The sequence below is a fragment of the Trichosurus vulpecula genome, chromosome 7 (genome assembly GCF_011100635.1).
Source record: "Trichosurus vulpecula isolate mTriVul1 chromosome 7, mTriVul1.pri, whole genome shotgun sequence".
NCBI lineage: Eukaryota > Metazoa > Chordata > Mammalia > Diprotodontia > Phalangeridae > Trichosurus > Trichosurus vulpecula.
In genome coordinates, this window is record NC_050579.1 from 22,756,114 (window position 1) to 22,777,386 (window position 21,273).

Below are 21,273 nucleotides of genomic sequence, written 5' to 3' on the forward strand. Positions count from 1 at the left end.
TTCCTGACTCCAGGCCTGGTGCTCTATGCACTGCACCACCAAGCTGTCTCTAGATATACACATACTTGCACATATAAGCCAGGCATAGCTGGAAGTGAAATAATAAGTCTTGGTGATTGGCTTCTAAGTAATCATAGATATTGCCACATCCAGTCAGTCAGTAGCCTGCCCGTTACTGTGTCTTGGGAGGGTCAAGATTATTAGTCTAAGGCAGGAGTGGGGAACCTGCCACCTTGAGGCCTTTTAGGTCCTTAGGTGTGGCCTTTTGACTGAGTCCAAGTTTTACAGAACAAATCCTTTTATTAAGGGGGTTTGTTCTATGAAGTTTGGATTCAGTCAAAGGGCCACACTTGAGGACCTAGAGTACCACATGTGGACTCGAGGCTGCATGTTCCTCACCCCTGGTCTAAGGAAACAAACTTGTGTCCCCTAGGATATAGGGCTTGGTTTGAACTAGGTCATGTCAAAAGGGGAAACTGTCTTAACTTGTAGGACAGAAGAATGAGGTGGTAATTAGTGGTTCTAGATCACTTCTGAGAAGTTCAGAACCCTTTCCTGTCTTTGTCATGGGGTCATAGATCTAGAGCTGGGAAGGCCCTCAGAGACCATCTAATTGTACCTCTCTGTTTTACAGATTAGCAGACTGAGGCCCAAAGAAGAGATGTGACTTGTCCAAGGTCATACAGGGTCTAAGTGACAGACCCTAAGACTCCAAGGTCACTGCTTTTTCTGTGGTACCCTACTTCCTCCAAAATCACTGACTTCCAAAAACCAGGTGTTGAATCAAGAGTTCTTGCATTTCCTCTTAGTGGAACCTACCCTGCCAACCCAGAATGCGACTCCTCTCTATCCCTTAGAAGAGTAGGTTTTGGTAATCTGCTGTAAGTCAAAGCAATCCGCCATTTTGTGGCCAGGCCAGAGGAGTCTCTCTGGATTATGTGACTGGTCCTTGGATGACAGACAGACTGCCTGCCACACCTGGACCCATCAGAGCTTGTGTTCTGCTGGTCTCACCTTCAAGAAGCCACAGTGACCTCTCGTGACCTCTGGGTCACAACCAGGTACCACAGTAGGACTCAAGGTAGGATGGGGAGTATCTGCTTATACGGGTGCTTGTTGGTAGGGACAGGGACAGGGACTGGACCTGTGAGCTTATGCATACAGGAAAGTCCTAGGTGAGGAAATTCCCTCCACCAATGGTCAGCACCATCTCAGCAATTTATCATCTTAAAGCATTGCCCAAAGCATACACAAGGCACGGGCAGCTTTGGTCTCTGATACTGCTGTCTGAACCAGATCAAAATGTCATTGCGAAGTATTTAGCAAAATAAATAATAACACAGTAGGACATAGATAACATTAATATGTGATTTTCTAAGCTGATATCCAGCCACATGGATCTTCATGTAGTTTGGTGGCCCCCATTTCTATTTGAGTTTGACACCACTGACCTGAGGTTAAGTGACTTGCCCAAAGTCACACTGCCATTACGTCAGAGGCAAGACTTGACCCCAAATCTCTTCTAATGCCCATGCCAGCTCTCTACCCACTAGGCCACTGGCTGTGCTTGGGGGCTCATGAACACAGGAAGGATCATTGAGTTCATCATTGTCTGGAACTCCCAGTGTGCTAGAACCCACTAGCATTTCTTTATAAGCCCCCCCCCGCCCCCCATACAAATAGCCACTGGTCTACCACTCAGTAGATAAGCTCTAGGGAATTTTCTGAGATTCGGAGAGATTAAGCAACTTGCTCTACACAACCGGAACTTGTCAGAGGCAGGATTGAACTCAATTTTTCCTGACCATAAACCACTCTATGTACTATACCACATAAGTTTCGCTCTCTCCTTCATAGACAAATATAGATATCGATGGATACATAGATTATATAGTCGGAATTAGGGTAAAGGTTAGAGTCACATGTGAATACATATATGTATTGGTAGATGTACACACAGTAGATATATACATGATATGTTACACATATTATATATATTGTATAATACACATGGTAGTCACAGCATGCCCGCATTTATCGAGTGCCCACTATGTGCCAGGTCCTGTGCTAAACGCCGGGGATACAAAAGAAGGCAAAAATCACAGGCCCTGCCCTCAAGGAGCTCTACGGCGGAGACCGCTCGGAAAGCACTGTGTAAGCGTCCATTTCCGCCCTCCCGGGTGCTTTTCGGCTGCTCTGCGACCTGGGAACCACGAGACTGCTTCATGCAAACAGCTGGACTGCCCCTCCCTCCCCTCCGTCGGCTCCTTCCCCTTTTGTTTCAGGCGGGAGCATCCGCTGCAGCCGCGGCTGGCCCACGATCTGGCCGGAGCCTGCAGAGCCCCACCGGCCTGGGCTGGGCCGGGTTGGGCCGGGCAGGGCAGCCTCCCTGCGCCCGCCCGCGCGCCCTCCGCACATCCAGAGGCTCCGGGCTGCCAGCAGACCCAGGGCCGGGCGGGGAGGAGGGGCCGGAGAGGAGCCGGGGCGGGGCGGGGGGGGCGGGACCCTCTGCTGCCCGCCCAGCCTCCTGCCCAGCCTCCAGCCTCTGCCCGCCCGCCTCTGGCTGCCTCCCACCCAAGCCATCTCCCAGGGCAGCGCAGCGCAACGCAGCGCAGCGCTGACTCCGGGGCTGGCCAGCCTGCTGTAGGTGCTGGGGCTGCTGCGGCAGCATCCTCCTCCTCCTCCTCCTCTTCCTCCTTGTCCTAGTCCTGCTCGTCCCCTTCCTCCTCCTCCTCCTCCCCCCACCCCCGAACCCCAGGGAGGGAGGGGCAGGGAGGCGGGGAGGCCAGCGCTTGGCGAGGCCGGCCGGCCAGGCGGGCAAGGAGGGAGGACAGCGCCCAGTCCCGGCCCCAGCCCCAGCCCCAGCCCCCGCCCCAGCGCCGGCCGCCTTGCCATCTGGATGCAGAGGACCAACGCAGGCAGGAAGAAGGTAGGCAGGCAGCCGGGCCGAGGGCAGGACTGGGGCCGGGGCTGCCCACGGCGTGGAAGCCCCGGCCCCTGCTGGCAACAAAGGAGGGGATGGGGGGGGGAGGGATGGTCCGGGGGAGACGCCGCTGGGGCTTAGGAGAGGCTCGGCGGAGGCTGGGCATTTTGGTAGCGGGTGGGGGGAAAAGCATTGTCCTTGAGGTGGATTGTGTGTGCGTGTCATGGGGCTTGGGGGGGGGGGGTTACCGGGAAGGAAAAAGACCACGGGGACTGGCCTGGGTGGGTGTGTGCAGGAGCCATGCGAGGATGCCAAATGCCCCCTTTGGTTCTGCCAGGGGCTGGGAGCCTGCCCACGCTGAGGACAGCTCTTTGTTAAATGGGTCTGTGGGCTTCGCAGCCAACGCTGCTTCCCCTTCCCCCCCCCCCCCCCACAAACTCCAGGAGCAGGATGAGGGTGGCTGATGCCCTCAGAGCAGGGAGAGCCTAGGCACATAGGCATTTCAGCATCATTTCCTGGGGACCAGGGACGGAGGGAGAGGCTGGGGTCAGACTGAGTGCTGGGGCTTGTGGAGAGAGACTATTTGCCCCTTGTTCAACGTGGTCCCGAATGGGGCTGGTGGGTTGGCCCCCTCTTCCTGCCCCATCCCCCCTCCCAGATCCCTGCAGCTCTGTCTGGGTGGATGGTCCCTGTGGGCTCCAGGATACCATGAGACAGCAGAATTTACTACCCTTGCAGGGGGTGGGGGCCTGGATCCTGGGGAAGAGATGCTTGCCAACAGCAGGCTGGTCAGGCAGGAGTGGTGACAGGGCCTTGGGGCCCTGAGTTCCTTCCTGGTTGCTGGTTGGGTGCACAGAAGGACTCCTGAACACACTTGTGGGAGGGAGGACTCATTGGTGAGTCTTTCCAACTAGGCCCAGGGTGTTTTGGGTCTCCCAGAAAGGATGGTGAACCAGTGAGAAAAAAGCTGATTGGCAGTATGAGCCTGATTCTATATCATAGATTCCTCTCTCTGAGTCCCCTTGTGCCTCAGTTTCCCCCAGTGCTAAATGTGATTCAATGAAAAACATTGCCACCAAGCTTAGGGGTCACACCATGATGGAAAGGGGTGGTATTAACTAGAAATCTTATTTTTTTTTTTACTTTGGGTTCTTTATTAATGATCCCTGTAGGGATCAGCCTTGAATATAGACTGAAACACCTAACCCATTATTAGGGGGTGATGCTTTGACTAGGGCTGTCCAGGTGAGAAATCTTAGCTGCCCAGGAAGGAGAGAATGAAGGTGGAGAGAAATCTGGGGGGCAGGAAGGAGCTGCTCCTCTGGAACCTAGAACCCACTAGCATTTCTTTATAATCCCATCCCCCTCCCACTGTCCTCTCTCTATATGGGGTGGGCTCATGGGCAAAGCTGGGGAAAAAAAGAATTACAATTTTTCCCCTTGCCTTTAAACTCTGGGATAGAGAAGGGGAAGCAGTGTACAGTGAGAATGAGAGGACCTGAGTTCAAAATCTGCCTCTGATCCTTGTTACCAATGTGAATTTGGGCAAGTCACTTAAACTCAGTGGCCTCATCTGTAAAATGGAGAGATTAAACCAGATGGTCTTGGAGGTTCCTTCCAAGTCTAGCTCTGTGATGTTAAAAGTGGAAGAATATTGGGGTAGAAGGAGGGGCCAGGATTCAGCCCACATCTTTTGACTCCGAATTGGCTTCTTCATCTGTGTGTCCATCCTGATTTCTCCACTGAGAAATGAGTGAGCTCCTGGAGGTCGGTGCATTTGCATGCTCCTCACTGTGTGATTCTGGGCAAGTCACTGAATGTTCTCTTACCTGGAAAAGGAGGGGGCTGTTTTAGATGGCCTCAGGAGTCCCTACTAGCTCTAAAGCTAGGAGCTTAAGTCAGGGCACCTTGCCGGGCCTCAGTTTCCTTTTTGGTAAAATGAAGGGGTTGGATCAGATGGCCCCTGAGGTGTCTTTCTGTTTTAGACTGATGCTCCCATGAGCCTTTCCTCTCTTCTCTGGAGGGCTGGCTGGCCTGAGCCAGGGCTGGGGCAATGAAGACCTTGGGGAGGGGGACTGAGTAGAGGAAGTGAAGGGTGCTTGGGGATGAAGAGAAGCTGCAGTTTGATTCTTTCTAGTTTGGAATTTTGGCTGGGTGAGCCTTTGGCCTCCTGCCCAGTGCTTCTTGGGTAACATTCACCCATTGTGCATCTGCCCCCAGGAATGGGAATTTGCTGCTTTGTTCATTCAACAAGCCTCTATTGACTGTTGTGTGCCCAGCTCTGCTGGAGGTGCCACAGAATTCTGATGGCGGGCAGTGCCCCCTGCACATGGCCACCAGATGAATTTTTCCTAAAACACCACTTTGGACATGCCGCTCTACTGTTCAGTGACGCCCCGTACCCTTAAGGGTAAAAGTTTAGTCCTCAGCCTGGCATTCAAGGCTCTCTATAGTCTGACTCTACCATACCTTTCCAGCCTGATCTAATGGTCCCCAACACAGACTGGCCTTCTCTTCCCAAGGGAGTGTGGCCCAGTGGGAAGAACCTTCACCCTACAGTCAGAGGACTTGGGTTTGGGTCCAGGCTATGCCCCTTGCTACCTGAATGACAATGAAGTCACTTTTTTAGCTTCTCTGAGCCTCAGTTTCTTCATCTGTAGCATGAAGGATTTGGAACAGATGACCTCTGAGATCCCTTCCAACTCCAGGTCTATGTCTGGTGATTCTCATTGCCCCCACATGTGCTGTTCTGGCAACGGTCTCGGAGCCTTTTGGACAAATGCTTGGTATGCCTTGCACCTGAACTCACTCTCTCTCTCTCTCTCTCTCTCTCTCTCTCTCCTCTCTCTCTCTCTCTTTCTCTCTCTCTCTCTCTCTCTCCTCTTCCTCCTTTTTCTTCTTCTTTTCTTCTTTTTTCTTCCCCTCTCATCCTCTCCTATCTCTCTCCACCTCCTTCTTTTTCTTCTTTTATCTCTGTCTCTTCTTCTTTTTCTGTCTCTCTTCCTAACTCTCTCTCTTCTCTCTTGTTTCTCAATTACTTCTCCCTGTTTCTGTTTCTCATTACTACTCTCTCTCTCTCTCTCTCTCTCTCTCTCTCTCCCCTCTCCTATCTCTCTCCTCCTCCTTTTTCTTCTTCTGTCTCTCTTCCTTCTCTTTCTTTTTGTCTCTCTTCCGACTCTTTCTGTCCTCTTCTCTCTCTGTTTCTCACTTCTTTCTCCCTGTTTCTGTTTCTCATTTCCTCTCTCTGTCTCTCTCTCTGTCTCTCTCTCTCTCTGATTTAAAAAGTAAAAAATTTAAAAAACCCACAACCTAATTGTGACTAGATCAGGGGTGGGGAACCTGCGGCCTCAAGGACACATGTAGTCCTCTAGGTCCTCAGGTATGGCCCTTTGAGAAGTTTGGGTTCAGTCAAAGGGCTGCACTTGAGGACCCAGAGGGTCACATGTGGCCTTGAGGCCATGGGTTCCCCACCCCTGAACTAGATTATACATTCCCTGAGAGTAGAGAAAAAGCAGAAAAGGAGACTTGCTAAAACTGCGTTGAGAAGAATAAATCCATTCCTAAGATCATAGATTTCGAGTTGGAAAGCTGTCTAATCCAACCTCCTCACTTTACAGGCAGGGAAACGGCTCAGAAAGGCCATAGGGTCATAGGACCATTGCTCTCGATCTGAGAGGGACCTCAGGGGCTATCTAGTCCAACTCCCTCATTGTACAGATGGGGAAAGGCAGTCGAGTGACTTGTCCAAGGTTATGTAAGTGATGTCAAAGGTGAGACTTGAACTCAGGTTCTCCGACTTCAGAGACTCTGTTCTTTCCACACCACCTGCCCTGAGATCCTGAGGTGGGTCAGTCATCCACTGGAAGCGAGAGATGCCAGCAAACATGGCCCCCATTCTCCATTGGCTCCCTGTGCCGTGTCAAGAGAGGAGGGCCCAGCAGGCTGGGTAGACACCCACAGAGGAATTATGGGAGGACGTGGATTCGGGAGTGTGAGAAGTTGTGGGTGAGCAGTAATTTGCATCTCTGGAATGAGCTCCCACATCAGTGAGATCACAGACCCACCAAATTAGTGCTGGTTCTGATCCTAGGCCTCTCCTCTGAGGAAAGGGATTGAACTTCATGACATTTCTTCTTGGAGGGCCCTCTTCCTGTTCCCATTCAGGTTCTCGGCCATGCTCTCAATAAAAGCCAACATTTAATTAATGCTTTCAGGTTTCCAAGGCATTGTACATATTCTATCTCACTCAATCTTTACAACAACCCTAGGAAGTAGGTGCTAACTGAGGCAGTCAGAGGTTAAGTGACTTGGCCAGGGTCACACAGCTAGTCTATATCTGAGCCAGAATTTGAACTCACATCTTTCTGACTCAAATCTAGTGGTCTATTCATCAGGTTATCCAGTTGCCTAACAGGTGAAGTAACAGGATAAACAGACATCCTCCCCTACCCCCTGACTTTCCCTGGAAACTGATGGTGTTATGATCCTAGGCGAGGGAGTCAGGGTAGGAAGAGAACAAAGAAGAGACCCCTCAGGGTGGGATTTTTGGAGATAGATCTTGAGCTGGGTGTCAAAGGAAGGAAAAGACCAGGTTTCAGCAGTGAGAGTAGGGGGAGCATTCTACATAGGGGAAACAGCATGGGCAAAGATCTGGAGGTGGGAAGAAGCAAAGGTATCAGCAGGAGATAATAAGAACTATTTATCCAGAATATATTCACGTGTTTTTCAACTATGTCTGACTTTTTGTGACCCCATTTGGCAGGGATACTAGAGTGGTTTGCCATTTCCTTCTCCATCTCATTCAACAAGTGAGGAAACTGAGGCAAACAGGGTGAAGTGACTCACCCAGGGTCATACAGCTAGGAAGTGTCTGAGACCAGATTTGAACTCATGAAGATGAGTCTTCCTGACTCCGGCCCTGGCGCTCTGTGCACTATGGCGCCACCTAGCTGCCCTGAATATAGAGAATATAGAGACCTATAATTGAGCATTAGAGTATGACGTTGGGCAGGTGAATATGAAATACATGCCTTTGATCCCCAGCACCTTGCCTAGTGCCTGGCATAGGAGATACTTAATACTGGTTGGTAAGGTGGGTGAATTTAAGGTAGCCATGCAGGTTAAAAAGCTGCCAAGCCCAAAACACAGAACTTTAACAAGGAAATAGCTAGTGCTTCATATGAGTTCCTTTGGGAGCATCAGTGTCTTCAGGAAGCATTGTACGAATGTCATTTCCATTTTGACAAATATCGTATCTAACCTATGGCCTGATAAGCCCCGGGCTACTCCCTCCTAATGCATGGGGGCTCGGAATACTGCGTCAGCCACCTTGTTGGCCCTCCTGCCTCCAGCCTCAGAGGACCAGAACTGTAGAATTGCAAGGGCCCTCTGGGGCCATCCGGTTCAACCCCTTCATTTTACTAATGACTTATCCAGGGTCACACAGCTGGGAATGATCAGATCCTGGATCTAGCGCTGGAAGGGATCTCTCAGAGGCTGTCTAGTCCAATCCCTTCTACAGGAGAGGAGAATGAAGCCCAGGGAGCAGAAATGATTTGCAGGAGTTCTCATGGGTCATAAGCATCCAAGCTGGAATTTGAACTCAGACCCTCTGATTTGAGAGACTGGGTTCTTTCCAGGGCCTCCACTCCAAACTGCCTCCTTGGGAAATCTTCCTTTCCCTGACCTTCCCCATGGGCCAGATGACAAAAGGGAGTGATGGTGGGAAAATGGGTGTTAAAGCTGCCCCAAGAAGGCCATCTGCCCCCTCCACTGGCTCCCTCCCCCTGGCCCTTCTCCATCTTACCCCCCCCCCTTTATATCCACAAGGGCAAGGGTTGTCATTAAACTCGAGTTTTCAGAGGAAGTGCTTAAAACTGTTAATGAAACGTTTCCCTTCTAGGCAGAAAGTCGTTTTTATTTTATTTTTTTTTAAATGCCCATCCCAGGTTGTTTTTATTAACAAGGCATACATTTGGGGCCCAGACATCTTATTAGCTTCCTCTTTGCCCCCTCAGTGCCAGGCCTACAGTCCCTGGAAATCACATCCCCCACTTTCAGATGTAGCCTAGAATAGACACCAGGACTCTCTCTTTTTTCTCTCTTTCTTTATTTCCGTTCTTTTCCCCCCGGCCTTTTTTAAAAAAGGGAAGACAAAATTCCAGTGTTTAAAAACAAACACAAAAAACGTTTGTCCCACTGCAGAACTGGGGCGGGGGGATGCCAGGGTTCCCGCCTTCCTGCCTGCTGCTTTTGCCAGCCTTCCACCAGAACCAGGCGCAGATTAGGTCTGTGGGTCAGGGCGATGATGTGGGGGTGAGATTAAGGTCAGGGCTCCAGCGCTGCGTGGCCTGGCCAGGTCTGCCCCTTCAGCCTCCTGGCCGCAGACTGTCTCATGCTCGGGGTCTCTTACAGATCTACAGCAGGGACAGGGAAGAGTGTTGCTGTCATATTGGGGAGGAGTATGGGGGATGCTTTGTGAACCATCCCCACTGAATCCATTCACTAGACATTTATGGGATCCCTATTGCGTGTAAAATGGGGCAGCTGAGTGGCACAGTGCCAGGCCGAGAGTCAGGAAGACCTGAGTTTAAATCTGGCCTCAGACACTTCCTAGCTGTATGACCCTAGGCAAGTCACTTCATCCTCTTTGCCTCAGTTTCCTCATCTGTCAAATGAGCTGGAGGAAGAGATGGCAAATCACTCCAGGATCTCTGCCAAGACAACCCCAGATGGGGTCACAGAGAGTTGGACATGACTGAAGAATGACTGAATAGCAACTTTAGTTCCTAAAGTAAGGAGAGAGAATTTCTGGCTGAGATAATTCAGGAAGACTTCCTGGAGGAGGCAGGATCTGAGCTGGGCCTCAAAAGCCCATGAAATAGAAACATAATCATCTATTCTTCTGCTGTTTTGGGCTATTGCCCCTCTACGATGCTTAGGGAGAATAATAGAGCGTGGGGGGGGTTATGCCTCGAGGGCACCAGAGGAGAAACTGAGGCAGCAGAGACTTGGCTTGGGCCATTTGAAGGGCACAGCCTCACTCATGGAAATGAGTCGTCCAAACGCTCCTCATTTAAGGCTGCCTTTAGAATCCCAGCACTGGGAGCCACTCTGGGGCTGTGTAGACACCCCATGTGGTGTGAGGAGACTTTTAATGAAGTAGACATTTGAAACCTGTTCTCTCCAGCCAAGGGCCCCCTGCCTTTCGTGAGCGGCTCATCAGCCTTGCCTACATTCTTTCTGAACAGCCTCTTTGTACCCCATCTTGCAGTGACTCATGGGGTGGGGGATGGGAGGAGTGTTGCCCGGGCACACTGGCCTGCCTTGGCATAACCATTACATCTTCCCCTAGAGTGGCTGAGATGCCAGTTCTTGGCATCTGGAAAGAGAGGACTTTGGGGCAGTCGACTCAAAACCTATGCTGTTTGTCTTTACCTTTTTTAATATGATCCTCCCCATTCCCACCAATATCCTGGGCCTGGTTCCCTCATGTTCTTTTCTCCCTCTCCCTAAGGTCCTGAGAGGAGGCAGGGTCCAGAATTCAAATCCTGCTTTTGCCACTTACTATATGTAAGTGCCTTTGGGAGAGTCACTTCATGTCCCTGAGACTCAGTTTCCCCATCTGTAAGATGAAGAGGTTGGACCAGATGGCCTCTGATGATTCCAGCCCTGGGTCTAGGATCCCAGGATCTCTTCTCTTCCTGGTGTCTGTGAGTCCTGGTTTATAGACTAATTCTAAATTTAAATTTCTGGGTTTTTTTAAATCAACTAGTATCTATTTTCTTTCCCTCTTCTCTCCCCTCTATGAATGGATATTTTTGTAAATTCAAAGAATCTTAGAGCTGAAAGGGACCTTAAAGATTATGTAATCTGAGCTCCCACCTGGCGCAACATGCTATTACCAGCAAACCCGACAAGTGGTCCTTCAGGTTCTTTTGAACACTTCCGGTGTCAGGGAGCTCACTCTCTCAACAAGCTATTGTATTGTTGGACAGCTAAAATCCTTTAAACAAACAAATAAGAATGTTATTTAGTCATTTCAATCAGGTCCAACTCTCTGTGACCCCATTTGGGGTTTTCTTGGCAAAGATACTGGCGTGGTTTGCCATTTCCTTCTCCAGCTCCTTTTACACATGAGGAAACTGAGGCAAACGGAGTTAAGAGACTTGCCCAGGGTCACACAGCCAGTAAGTGCTGGAGGCCGGATTTGAACTCAAGAAGGTGAATCTTCCTAACTCCAGGCCTGGAGCTCTATTCTCTGTGCCACCAAGCTTCCCCAGTAAACTAATACCTAGATGCCGTTATTAATTAAATTATATAGATTTTGGAAAAAATACCTTAATTTTAGGGTGTATCCCTCCCTTCTCTCTGGCCTGGAGGGCCGTCCTATGCAATAAAGAATTTTTTAAAAGGGAGAGAAAAAAGAGAGGGAAGCAATTTAATAAACTACTCAAAATGTTAACCAGGTCTGACATCATGTACAATGTTGCACACCCACAGCTCCCTACTTCTGCAAATAAGGGAGGAAGGAACATTTTCCCATTTCTTCTTCAGGGCTTCAGGGACCACGTTGGCCTACATGGGCCCGTAGGAGGGAAATGACCCAGACACACGTGGGCAGTTTAGCCGTGTATTGGCTAGAGGGCTGGGCCTGAGCAAGGAGGTCCTGAGTTTGAATTTACCTTAGATACTTACTGACTGTGTGACCCTGAGTGAGTCACTTACCTGCTTGAAGCCTCAGTTTCCTCATCTGTAAATAGGGGCTACTCATAATAATGGTACCTCTCGTTATATAGTAGCACAGGGTTATTATGAGGACAAAGATATACGTCTATGTGCGTATGCACATGTACTTACAGAAGTGTACATACGGGTGTGTGTTAGATAACGTACCTCTGTTTATTTATTTATATGTGTGTATGACATACACACAATATGTACATAATGTACACAATGTTATATGTAACACACGACATGTATGTAATGTACATGTATGCATTTCTATAACATATCCAGAATTTGAATATATACATATAATACATGCACAGAATGCACACAATCTATAACACACACATAATGTGTCTCTAATATACTTATAATATATGTCTGTATTAGACATGTTGTATGTAGATATAATATGCATATTATATATATATATATACTATATATATATTATACTATTTTTCTCATTCAGTCGTTTTTCAATCATGTCTAACTCTCTGTGACCCCCTTTGGAGTTTTCTTGGGAAAGATATTGGAGAGGTTTGCCATTTCTTTCTCCAGCTCATTTTACAGATGAGGAAACTGAGGCAAACGGGGTGAAGTGACTTGTCCAGGGTCTCACAGCTAATAAGTATCTGAGGCCAGATGTGAACTGAGGCAGATGAGTCTTCCTGACTCCAGACTTGGCACTCTGTCTACTACACTGCCTAGCTGCCCTGTATATGTGTACGTGTATGTGTGTATAACATATAATATGCAGATATTTACTTACATATGTGTAATATACATACATAGATATGCATGCAGTATTTATGACATAGAGTTCAGTTATATATATGTGTGTGTATATTCTTTTAAATCTTAAAGTGCTATAAAAATGTTAGCTATGATAATGCTAACAGTCCCAAATGCCCAGCTCATGAGGGAGGTGAAGTGCAGGCATTTGACCAGGCCGTTAGCAGAAGCTCCAAGGCCTCCAAGGTTGAAAGGGGGGAATGTCCATTCCAGTCATCAGAAACAGTCCAAGCCAAGCCTTGGAGGCAGGGTAGCATAGACCCCTGTGGGAGGCAGTGACTCGTACTAAGAGGTAAGTGACTTAGCCAGGGAGACACTGGTGGTGGGGGCCAGAGGTGGGATGATGAACCCAGGCCATCCTCATTTCAAGGCTCACTCTCTCTCTGTCTCTCTGTCTCTCTGTCTCTCTGTCTCTCTCTCTCTTTCTCTTTCTCTCTCTTTCTCTGTCTCTGTCTCTTTGTCTCTGTCTCTCCCCCCCTGTCTCTCTCTCTCTCTCTGTCTCTCTCTGTCTCTGTCTCTCCCCCCCCCTGTCTCTCTCTCTCTGTTTCTGTCTCTCTGTCTCTCTCTCTCTCTCTCTCTCTCTCTCTCTCTCTCTCTCTCTCTCTCTCTCTGTCTCTCCCCCCACTCTGTCTCTCTCCCCTTCTCTCTCTCTGCCTCTTTCTCTCTTTCTCTGTCTCTCTCTCTGTTTCTGTCTCTCTGTCTCTCTCCCTGTGTCTCTGTGTCTCTCTCTCTCTCTTCACTCCATCAGCCAAATCATCCCGTCATTTTTAGTGGCTGGGATAAAGAAAAGCCATCATCCTTTTAAAAAATCAAGAATCTAAATGATATTGATAAAAACCCATTTTTCAGAACTCCCAAAGGCCATGTTCTTTTTGGTCGGAGGGATGTGAGTGAGCAGGGGTCGCTGGCTATGCAGCAGCAGCCATCCTCGGCTGCTATTGCTTAGGAGGACAAGGCCTGGCTCGGCCGTAGAATGGAAAATGAGATGAGAACAGGTTAGAGGACGGGCTGGGGTGATTGCGCGTCTGCTGGTCATCCTGCCAGCTTGTCTGACCCTGTCATGGCCTTGCCCAGCCCATCTGAGCAGCCCCATAGGAGGCAGACTGGACCAGCCGTCTCTCCCTGGCTGCTGCCAGGCTGACTGGAGCCCTCCACCTGAAGGTCACATCCCTTGTTCCTCGAGGGATATAGCAATGAGGATGAGGTGGGGGGAGGTCACCTGTCCCTAGCCCTGACATGACCTCTCAGGATGCAAAGTGTATGTGGCTTAGTGGCACGCTGGAGCTGTGTCACAGCACTGGCCTTTAGGTTTTGGCTTGGCTGCTTTTTAGCTGTGTGACACTGGACAAGCCTTTTCCCCTCCCTGGGACTCAGTTTCCTCCTCTGTAATATCAGGGCATTGGGTCAGATGGTCTCTAAGGGCCCTTCTGTTCCTAGGTACTCTGGCCCCCTTGCCAAAGGCTTCCTTTACAAGGAAACCAGTAGAGCTGCCGTTCAGTCTTGCTGGTTCATTCCTGCTTCTTAGAAATGCCTCCTTCCTGCTCCTGTACCCCGATCCTGAGCTTATCTCCCCTGTGACTTTGGGCAAATCTCTTCTTTTCCACCTCATCTCCTAAAGGAGAGGCTTGCATTAGATGACCTCCCAGGTCCCTCCTGGCTCTAAATCCGTTAAACTCTGTGGAGCTCTGAGAAGCTTGGACCCTGGACTTTGTTGTGGAGCTATTTTAGTCACGTCCAACTCTCTGTGACCCCATTTTGGGTTTTCTTGGCAGAGATACTGGAGTGGTTTGCCATTTCTTTCTCTAGCTCATTTTACAGATGAGGAAACTGAGGCAAGCAGGGTGAAGTGACTTGCTCAGGATCACACAGCCAGAACATGTCTGAGGTCAGATTAGCACTCAGGTCTTCCTGCCTCAAAGTCTGGTGCTCTATCCACTGAGCAACCCAGCTGCCCTCAGTACTCTGGACAGAAATGGGGAAATTTGGAAAGAGGAGTGGCTTTAGGAAGCAAGATAATGAGCTCAATTTTGGTCATGTTGAGTTTGACATGCCTCCAACACATTTGGTTTAAAATGCCCAATGAACAGCTGAAACCTTCCAGCTATGTTGTCTCCTCCATGAGAGTTATGGAGGAGATGACTCCCGCATTAGAGATCCTTGAGACCTCTTTGTTTTACTTTTTATTTGTATCCCCGGCACTGAGCTTTGTAGTGCTTTGTACACAGTAAGTGCTTAAGCAATGCATTTTTCCATTCATTCATTCTGTGATGCAGGACTGAAGCTCAGGAGAGAGACTGAGGCTGGATATACAGATCCATGGGAGTCAGAGAATCATAGAGTCTAGGAGTTGACAGGGTCCTTAATGGCCATGTGGTCCAACCTGTACATGAATAAACCCCCAGAGTAATCTGTGTCAAAGCGATCACTGAACCCACGGCAGCTGCTGAGGTCACTCGAGAGAGTGTGTATAGAGAGAAAAGAGAAGAGGGTGCAGCGATCAGGGGATGATCAATCAGCAGAGGTATTAACGAGAAGGAAGAACATCTCACAAAACCCAGAGAGGAAAGAGGAGCTTGGAGGAGGGGCTGAAAGGCTCCAGAGAAGTCAAGAAAGGTGGGGATTGGGAAAAGGCCGTTGGCTCATGGCAATGAAGAGGCCAGTATAACTTTGGAGAGGGTGTTTCAGTTGAGTGATGAGGTCAGAAGCCAGCTTACTGGCCATCAAGAAGAGCGCTGAAGGTAAGGATCCCCCCATTAAAGATCCTTGGGAGTTTTGCCTTGAATGTAGGACGATCAGGACGATCCCGGGCAGCTGCCCCAGTGAGGGGTTATGGGGGATAGGGAGACCTGAGGGTGTTTGTAGACAGCAAGGCAGGAGCTAGTACAATGGGTGAGAGCTAAGATTAGAGAGATGGAGGGAAGGGGAACAAGGGGACTGGCCTTGGTGGGAGGAGCCAAGAGGAAGGAGGAAGTGGAGGTGGGAGAATGAAGTCTGGGTGCTGGGAGCTGATGAGGGGTGGGGGCATGGTAGACGGAGCCTTAGCTTTGGAGGCTTTGAATCCTGCCCCTGCCAAATCCCAGCTATGTGGCCCTCACTTCTCAGGATTCTAGGATTTTAAATTGTGGAGCAGGTTCTGATCTGCTTTGCTCTAGGGGATTTTCCTCCCCGGAGCTCCCTGCATGGGTGAAATCTCAGAGGTCCAGACCAAATGATGGTAACATGGCACTTACAGACTTGCAGTTTCCTAGGCCTGTTCCCCGCCCCCACTTAAACAATGGCGCTGAAAAGACAAGAAAACGGGGGAAATGGTGCCAGCGTCTGTGGAGCCCTGCTTGATTTATGCCCCAACAGTGTCCTATTGATGGTGAGTCACATCTTGGGCCCCCAGCTGTGGCCACAGAAAACCCTCTTCCTTTAGGGATTAAGACCACAGAGGCTGCAGCTGCCAGGACCTCCAGGACTTTGTGTTCTTGGGCCTTTCCTTCCACCTAGAAACTGTCGTAGAGCCAGTCACCCCACTGAGGGAGTTGGGAACCCAGAAGGCAGAACCCAGTCTGCCCCTGCCAAGGGAAAGGGGTGAGATGAAGGGGAGCGGGAGCTTACAGGCCTCTGCTCTCAGCACAAGGGGCCAGGGACCTGCCTCTCTCTGAAAATGGGCTTCTGGGACAGTTTCCATGGGAAGCCCAAAACACTTCTGAGCTCTTCCCAATTTGTTAACTTCCTCTTGGCAGGCACCCAGCTGGGGCCTGGACTCTTACCTCGGTTGGTCAGTCAACAAGCATTTATCAAGTATTTACTATATGCTGGGCCCTGTGCTTAGAGCTGAGGATTCAAAGAAATGCAATCCCCCTCCCCCAACCCCATAGTCCCTGACCTCAAAAAGCTCACATTCTAACAGGGAAGACAACAACAAATATCTAGGAACATACGTGAGTAAATGGAAAGTAATCTGGAAGGAAAGGAATTAGCAGCTGGGGCTTGGGAAAGGCCTCTCCTTAGTAAAGACAGGTGTCAAGCAGATGGACCTTGCCGGGGGTCTGGGGTCTGTTCATTCTTGCCTTCGAACCTTCTCAGCATGGCTAAAAGTTTCTGTATTGATCCCCTCTGTTTTTACATCATCTTTCTTCCCAAATACATCCTTTCCACCTCTCCATCCATTGAACGATCCCTTGTAATAGAGAATAAAGAAAGAAAGAGGAGGAAAAGGCACTTCAGCCAAGCTAGAGAGTGTGTTTGAGGTTCCGCACCCATAGTCCCCCATCTCTGCAGAGAAGGGAGGGAGAGGGGTTTTCTCAACTGTCTCCAAACCAGTCAATGAGAACATTTTCCACCCACTCTTATACATCTTCCGTGCTCTTTCCTCAATTCTGTGGATCAATCATTCCTTCTTACGCCGTATTAATATTTCATGTTCACAGACATAATTTGTTTAGCCATTCTGCAATCTCATTTGATAAATGAAGTTCGTCGTTTTGTGTTCTTCATTCTCAAAGAGGACCATGGCACCAGGGAGGTGATGCCTTGACTTGCCAGTGATTTGGGTTTAAGTGAGGCAGAGCTGTGCAAGGTTACCAGCCTCACTTTTTCCCCCAGAGTTGTCTGGGTCCAGTGGCCAGATATAGACCAGGATGACCGGAGATGGCCCAGGATGCAGTGGGAAACCTTGGCCTTTTTTAAGCTAAGGTCTTTCCCAGGTCTCAGTTTGACTAAGGAAGCACCATTCAGTGGTCAAGGTTAGGTAAGAAATGAGGCAGAGAATAAAGGAAGAAACAGAGTCTTGGAGGAGAACAGTGACAAGCCCAGGGTCACACAGTGAGTTAGCCGAGCCAGTGCTGGATCTGGGGCTTGATTGATTGCAGCACATGTCGGACTAGGGCCGTCCCCTTTCAGATGCATGGCGTGCCCCCATCAGAGAAGGTGCTGTGAGCAGAGCAGAATGGCAGGGACTCCAAAGAAATGCCAGATGCGCAAACTCAGAGGCATCTCCACTCCACACGTGGACTATTTGTGGCCTGCCTGCAGTGGAGTGTTCCATATTGGTCCGATCAGCCACAGTTGGACACACTGTGCCTCGACCCCAGCATAGTGGTGTTGTTTTGGTCCGGCCCCAGCAGGAAGGAAAGCAGCTGGCCCACCACGAGGAGTTGTCTGCCTCCATGGTTTTTGTTTTCTAAGCTAGACTGGAAGCTCCCGGAGGGCAGGGACTTTTCTTCTTCTGTGGATACCACCCGGTGGGGACACAGTGACACACTTACTTTTTAGAACTGCTTAGTTTGGGCTAGGCAAGACCCCACCCCACCCAGAGTAGATGTCTTTCTCAGCCTCGGGTCTCTGGAGTCTCCCTCCCCCTGGATTTCCTCCTCCATCAACTTCCTGTCCCGCTCCCTCTGGCCCCAGGACTGACCTCATTAGGAAAACATCTGAGAGTAATCGAGCTTGACCAGCAGACCCAGCAGGGAGGGATGGCTCCCAGCTTCCCCAGCTACGGGTGGCTTCCTCCCACACACAAGCACGCAAGACTGCGTGTCTCCCTGGTTTCCTGGGGACCCACTGAGGGTTGGGAAGGACGTTTGGGCCGGCAAGAGGGAGAGAGAGGCCTTGGACACTTCCTGCCCCCTTCCCCGCCCCCGGCCCCCATCCCTACTGGCAGGGAGAGATAACCCTGGGCCACCAGGCTAACAAAAGGAAGCAATGGAAAGACAGGCTTCCCTTTGCCCCCTACAGGGATCCTGGGGGTGTCCAGCCCTGACCAGCATTGCTGTTGTGCCTGCTCTCCACTGGCTGACCCAGAAAGCAGTTAGGTGGCAAGGGCTCCAACCCCCAAGGTTTGCTCCGGGGCCTTCCCTCGGAGGCTGTGGCCTCCTGGCTCCCCCCTGGATATCTGGTGCCTTTGCCTCATCCTGCCCCTTGCTGCCCATTCTCTCTTGTCCCGCTTCTCCTTCCTGACCCTTACCTTCTCCTCTGATCCCACCTTGGACACTTACCTCGCTGGCTGGTTACCTGACCTTCCTGACCTTCAGGTTTCCTCATCTGTAGAAAGGGATTAGGCCCCATCTCACAGGATGGTTATGGGGATCTATGAGTGACTCTATGTAAAGCGTATACATGTGAGCTCACTCAAGCCTCTATAGGGCAGGGGGAGAGGATGGGAAGGGAGAGGGAATAAGCATTTATTAAGCGCCTACTATGTGCCAGACATGGCACAAAGATGCTGTTATTCCATTTTACAGTTGAGGAAACTGAAGCAAACGGTGAAGTGACTTGCCCAGGGTCACCCAGCTAGTCAGCGCCTGAAGTTGAATTTGAACTCGGGTCTCATGATGAAATGCTTATTGAAGTCGACAAGCTACTGTGTGCTAGGCACTCTGCTGAGAGCTGGGAATACAAGTACAAGCAGAAGGAATTCCTCCCTTCCAGGAGCTTCCATTCTGATGAGGAAGACAACCCACAGAGAGGGTACCAGAGAGTCAGGAGAGGACCCTGGAAGGGAGTGAAGACGTGGCTGGCCTGGGCGCTTTCCTTAAAATGGGGGATTGGGGAGGAGCCAGCCAGTTCATGAAGGGCTACAGAGGCCTCCTATGTGAGAAGGCCAAGGCGGAGTGATCTTGGATTGATAATTGGTCGGTTGTTTTCGGTGTGGACAGCGATAATGGTAGAATGCTAATAATTCCTCGATCACCAAGTTTATCCGGGGCCGATGTTGATGTTCAGGTTCCTGTTTGTAGGTTGGAATGATCCGTCCCGTCCGGTGGTTTGTGGGATGACGATGAGTCACTGGCCATGGCTAATCACGGTGAGGCTGTGTTGATTCAGGGCCCGCTTCTTGGTGTGGGAGAACTCGCACAGGGCACAGGGGCTGGTTTGCCTTTGTCCCATCCACTTAACCAGCAATCAGTACAATGTAAGCTTCCAAGGAAAGTTTGCTTGTTCAGTCGTGTCTGACTCTGTGACCCCATTTGGGGTTTTCTCGGCAAAGATGCTGGAGTGGTTTTCCACTTCCTTCTCCAGCTCATTTGACAGATGAGGGAACTGAGGCAGACAAGGTTAAGTGACTTGCCCAGGGTCACATAGCTAGTAAGTGTCTAAGGCCAGATTTGAACTCAGGAAGATGAATCTTTCTGACTTCATGCCTGGCGCTCTGTGCAGTATGGCACCTCCTAGCACCTTTTCTTGAGGGTGAACACAGGTTTTTGTCGGCTACTCTTAGCATAGTGCCCAGTACCTAGACAGCCCTTAATACTTGCTTAATTGAATCGATGACTTTGATAAATAAGCATTTATTAAGCACGTGCTCTATGCAGAGCACAGAGCTAGGTGCCAGGAGAGACCCAAAGATAAAATAAACACTAGGGTCCTTCCTCTCTCAGAGCATATAGCCAGCCTAGTTGGGGAGCTTGGTGGAGTGCGTAGAACCCCAGGGCCTTGGAGATAGGAAAGACCTGAGTTTGAATCCTGCCTCAGACCTTGCCTTACTATGTGAGAATGTACAAGTCCTTTAATTCAATTCATAATTCATATACTTCAATACTTTATAAATGCTTCTGCAAACATTTATGAAGCACCTACTGTGTTCTAGGCACAGTGTATAAGCTCCTTAAGGTCAAAAAATTTTTTGTCTGTGTATCCTGTATATCTAACCTGGTGCCTGGAATACAGTAGGTGATTAAAACATGTTTGTTGAATTGAATTACATTAAAAGTATATATAGGGAGCAGCTAGGTGGCGCAGTGAGTAGAGTACTGGCCCTGGAGTCAGGAGGACCTGAGTTCAAATCCAGCCTCAGGCATTTGACCCACTAGCTGTGTGACCTTGGGCAAGTCACTTAACCCTAATTGCCCTGCCTTCCCCCCTCGAAAAAACAAAAACCAAAGTATACATAGATAAAGTACGAGAAGTAGCATGGGGGAGTCAGGAATACCTGGGTTCAAGTGTAGCCCCTGACACATCCTGGCTGTGTGACCTTGGACAAGTCCCTATATTTCTCAGTGCCCCAGACGTATTTCTAAGACCGGAAATTGCAGAGACTGTGCTGATTCATGTGAGGAGAGGGCGTTTTCTCACCAGGCATTTCCTGCGTGGGTTTAAACCCTATCTACCCATGAACAATGGCAGCTTCCTGTAGAAGATGGCACCTGACCTTGAAGGAGAGGCTGAGATAGGGAGGGAGTGCCTCCCAGGCCTGGGGCTTGGCACCTGAAGAGCCGAGGAAAGGGGAGACGGAGTGTTGGGTTTAGACCTTGCATCGCTCCGTGTCTTATCCCCATCTTGTGATCTGGGGCCCTCGGGCTCCCTGGCCTGGTGTCTGGTCCTTCCATCAGACTGTAAGCTCCTCGAGGGCAAGATCTACGCCTTATCTGAAGTCCCATCTTGCCCCAGCATCTAGCACAGGGCATTGTGTGTCGTAGATGTTTTCAGAATGTTTCTAGTTTAACTAAGACTTTGAGGAGTCTTGGTAGGGTTGGCAATGGGGACTCACTACAAATGCTTGCATTGGGGAGTGACTTTCCTGACTAAGGTTTGCTTGAACCCTGGGCTCCTCCCCAAGGCCCTCCTTAGGGTGACCTCCTCATGGGATACAGGGCCTTCCTTTTGGCTCTATCTCTGAACTACAGCCAGGATGGAGAAGGGCCTCAGGCCCAGGCTCCAGGAAGGGGATGAGAAGCCTGAGGACCGGGTCACGTACTTGGCTGCAAGTATTTGTTGGATGGTGTGGTGCAAGAGGGAGCAGGTTGCTTTTTCTAGGCTCTAGAGGTAGGACTCAGGAGTGCTGGATGGGAGTTTCAGAGAAGCCGATTTCTGCTGAGTAAAACTTTCTAATGATGAAAGCCAGC

General features: G+C 49.9%; 1 protein-coding gene across 1 annotated transcript in view; it reads left to right on the plus strand.

Annotated features, from left to right (window-relative positions):
* The first annotated feature begins 2,771 nt into the window (after positions 1–2,771).
* Positions 2,772–21,273, plus strand: part of CLIP2 (CAP-Gly domain containing linker protein 2) — a 104,232-nt gene continuing 85,730 nt past the window's right edge. Inside the window, exon 1 of the mRNA XM_036768135.1 lies at positions 2,772–2,929. The gene's annotated coding sequence lies outside the window, so the exon portion shown is untranslated. The remainder of the gene's footprint in view (positions 2,930–21,273) is intronic.